This window comes from Mastomys coucha, unplaced genomic scaffold, assembly GCF_008632895.1.
Source record: "Mastomys coucha isolate ucsf_1 unplaced genomic scaffold, UCSF_Mcou_1 pScaffold5, whole genome shotgun sequence".
NCBI classification, from domain to species: Eukaryota; Metazoa; Chordata; class Mammalia; order Rodentia; family Muridae; genus Mastomys; species Mastomys coucha.
Genome location: NW_022196911.1, coordinates 104,598,836 through 104,602,866, shown reverse-complemented (window position 1 = coordinate 104,602,866; position 4,031 = coordinate 104,598,836). Strand labels below are relative to the sequence as shown.

Here is a 4,031-nt window from a genome sequence, read left to right as displayed (position 1 = left end):
CTCTTACACATGAAACTGCCTGGGCTTGGTGTCTGCAGACGCTTTCTGCCGCGACTCAAAACCCATCAGTGGGTACTAGGTCAAGTTTGTATTTTGGAAAGAAAATCAACAACAGTGTACTGGACTCATTAGAGGAACAGGATAACGTAGGGAGAGAAGGAAATCAAAAGACAGACTGCAGCATGTCACTAAGTAAATTTATCATTATGTAAGGTCATCTTCTACTCCACTCTCTAGCAAGAGCATCCAACCTTCCTTCTGATACCGGCATGACACAGTCAGCGGCAAAGTTCACAGTGGAGAAACACACAAACACACACACACACACACACACACACACACACACACACAAGAAAATCTCATAAAGTTCCAAATAAGCTTATGATTTTCTGTTTGTCTGCTTTCTAAAGTACTCAGCACTGGGGAATTTTCTTGATCTTAACATGTGGCACCTAGGGACTTTCCACCACAAGATCATCTGCAAAAAGGGTTATTTTGTTTCTTCCTTTCCTATACATTTTATCTTTGTATCCATAGACCTGAGGTGCCCTCAACTTTGATCAGAGAAACTTCTTTTTGAAATGGATAAAAGTCAATGGAGAGATGTACAATTTGTCAGACTGCTAAGAATAAGATCTTGAGTTCTCAGCTGGAACTGGGACAACTATATCAACTCCCCTCCATACCAAAGCTCAGGGAATTTAGGAAGAAGAGGCAGAAAAAAAACTTCCCCAGAGGATGGGAAGTGGTGTTGCAAGATGCCATTTCTGGACATGATGTTATGTTGTGCAGCAGTTTCCTCCTAGATGGAAACTCTTCATCCCCTAAAGAAGCTCATTAAGATAGAAAGAGAACTTCTCAAAGTAGCTCAGGAAGTACCTGAAACTGACAAGATTCACTAGGCCCCTCCTTCTACAAGAATATGTAAACAGAAAAGACTATTGAGAAAAGACCTTTTCAGAAAATACAAGCTCCAAAGAAGACTCTCAGACAAGCCTAACAGCCTGGAGGAAGCAGAGACCAGGCAAACAAAGAGTAGCTGAGCCACCTGGAAAGGACACTTCAACCCTGTGAGCGGCCTACAGGCTGCATGGTGTGCACCAGTTTTCCAGCATTGCAAGCTCTCTACAAGACATTTCTGTTCTTGTAAATAACCCTGCACTTATGCACTTATATCTCTGTGTGTGACCCCTCAGTGGTTCACCAAGTTAGGGTTTGGTGTCATCCATACTTTGGTCTCTCATGGGATCCCTATCTGGGATAAATAAACACATGTGTTGCTTCTCCCTAGGAAAAGTCTTGTCATACAACATGGCTAGTGTGATCACAAACTCACAGCAGCTTTGGTTACTGGCACAAGACTTTCAGCCCACCAATTCAGCAATTCCAACACAAAAGGGGGAGGTGCTTTCCAGGCTCACCCATTTCTGAAGAGTTATTTATTGGCAGGTGGTAACCACTGGGAAAGGAAGAATCATTCTTCTTTGAGGATGTGGCCACTGGTGGTTTTCCCATGCTCCTGTGGATGACCCCCACACCCACGACACATGGGCAGTAGTAATTTCACTTAGTGAGATGGGACATGTCACTGGAGCAATATGGTGCCAATTCAAAACAAACAAACAAAAATAGTTCCTACCTTAAGAATAAAGGAATAAAAGGTAGTTTATTCTGAAGCCATTTTAAGTGACCATTTTAAATCTAGGCCTGGGGACATAGATTTAGCTTTCCCCAAACTTCATGTTCCATCATCTAAGCAGTTTCATAAACTTTTTTTTTTTTTTTTTTTACAGTTTTACAGAACTAGAAGCCAGAAGCAAAGGCATGTTTAAAACACATTGGTGGTTACATTGGAGAAGTGCTTACAAGATGGGGAAAGCTGTTTTCTATCCTTTGGATGTCTTTGGTGACATTCTTAGTCTGGGGTTTGGTGGAAGCTAGTGGTCTGCTAAGTTAATAGATTTCAAAGGGTTTTTTCTTATCTCTTAGACACAGGATGTCAGTTAGGCACAGAGGTAGGCAATGGATTGCTGTTCAGGGGGTTAAGTCACCCCAAATAAGATAATTGGCAAAATTCTAACCATTTCACATCACTGTAGTTAGTTCTGATCAGTCAGCTAGAGAATTGTCATTGACAGTGGAGGGCGGTAGGGAGACGGGAGGGTAACTATGATCATATTTTGTTGTATATATGTATGAAATTCTCATATAATAAAGAAAAATTTTGAGATAGGGTCTCACTATGTAACCCTGGCTGGCCTGGAGCCTCTGATGGCCTTGCACTCAGAGACCCACCTGCCTCTGCCTCTTGAGTGCTGGGGTTAAAGGCCTGTGCTGACACCTAGGGCAGCATTAATTTCCTAAGCTCCTTTTCATCAGTGGTTTCCAGAAAGCCTAGCGATTCCTCAAGGAACAACTGACTCACAGTCGGTGCTTGCTCAAATGTAGCCCCCATTAACAGTCTTATTAATATAAACGCCTCAGATGTCTTACACAAAAACACCTGAAATGCCTACCCGGATCACACACTCAGACGGCCCTCGTGAGGCGCAGGAAACTGGTACTTGTGCCTAGACAGCACAAAAGAACCGAAGATGAAAGCAAAGAACTATGCTTCCTTGTCTGTTACCAAGAGACGATGAGAACCAGCTTCAGCAGGTGGATACAGAAGCTTGTTAAATTAAAAATATATATTATCATTAGTGCGTGGGTAAGCGTGGCCACGCTGCTTACATGTCGAGGTCAGAAGATGAATCTCAGGAGATCTGGGGATGAAACTCACTAAGTTTGCAGCTCAGGAGCCTGCCTCTTTGGAGCCATCCTGCCAGCCTTGAGTAGGGATATCTTAATTCTCTCCTATTTTTCAATCATATGTTGGAACAGAAGGCAGCTGGTCACATTATATCTGCAGTCATGAACAGGAAGTGGGAGTGGGCTAAACATCCTCTAGCCCCGCCCCTAGTAACCTTCCACTGTAAGACTCCACCTCCTGAAAGATTCTGGAACTTTCCCAAAGAGCACCATCCGGGAGCTACCAGCTGTTCAAACACACGCGCCTAGAGAAGACATTCAAGACACAGTGGACCCCGAATAGTACTAAAGGAGAGAATTCGAGCCAGAATGGAGTATGTAAACTGGTTACTTTGAGAAACTATGACACAGCATCACCCTTAGTAAGAGGGATTTTGTATACAATGTAAAGGTCTGTCTGTTTTCTAGTGTCTTCTCTTCTGTACCAGGAAGGGGTGCCTACATCACTAGAGACACTGGACACTGAACCAGACCTGGTCTAAGTCTGCCTCCCAACCCTGACATTTGCTTCACAGGGGCCTTCTTACACATCTGTCTCTCCCACGCCTCTCTCCCACACTCTCCATTCTTTGTCTCAGAAGAGGGGTGGTACTTAAGCCTGGAGTTTTAACTTTTCCTTTTGAGATTCATTTACTGGAGACAGATTAACCGCTCTGAGTTTCCTTCAGGTGTTCGTGAGATGTACATGTTAATCAGCTTCTGGTTTTCCTTGTTGATCTACCCAGAAAGTTCCAATTAAGAATGATAAAGGTTAGAGAGAAAATTCTTTTTTCCTCCCCTACATGACCAACGCTAATTCCCTTGGCCACCTCCCTCAAGACCCCGGCTACCTCTGTGTTCTAAGCCTGAGTTAAAAGACCAGGATTACCACACAATAAAGTTCTTTAATCTCTTCAAACTCAGATTTTTTTAAGCAAGTCAAAATAGTTCGATATTTAGTACTAGTCTTCAGCTGGCCGGGCAGAGAGAAGAGCTCCACGCACTGGGTGAGCGAGGGAAGGAGAAATTCTTCTAGCCCACACTCTCCTTTCTTCCTCACAGAGATGCTAACACTTGAGGGGCTTTTATAAAGTTTCTCTGTTTTTGACAAGCATAAAAATCTCACAGCCTTGTTTTACAGTATTTGAATCAAAAGAAGATGTTTAAAACTGACCAGAGTGTCACTAGAGGGCACAGATTCCCTTTTGCAGGTTTTTGGTCTCGTGGATAAATGATTTTTT

At 43.1% G+C, this 4,031-nt stretch overlaps 1 protein-coding gene across 6 annotated transcripts in view; it reads right to left on the bottom strand.

The window, feature by feature from the left end:
• Apoh (apolipoprotein H) overlaps positions 1–2,984 on the bottom strand; it is a 32,013-nt gene extending 29,029 nt beyond the window's left edge. For 2 of the 6 annotated variants that reach the window (XM_031353927.1, XM_031353926.1), the window contains exon 1: positions 2,734–2,984. The gene's annotated coding sequence lies outside the window, so the exon portion shown is untranslated. Of the gene's footprint in view, positions 1–2,516; positions 2,702–2,733 lie in introns of those variants that run through there. The other 4 variants (XM_031353925.1, XM_031353928.1, XM_031353929.1 and 1 more) reach the window with 2 other exon arrangements.
• Between the last annotated feature and the right edge of the window lie 1,047 nt (positions 2,985–4,031).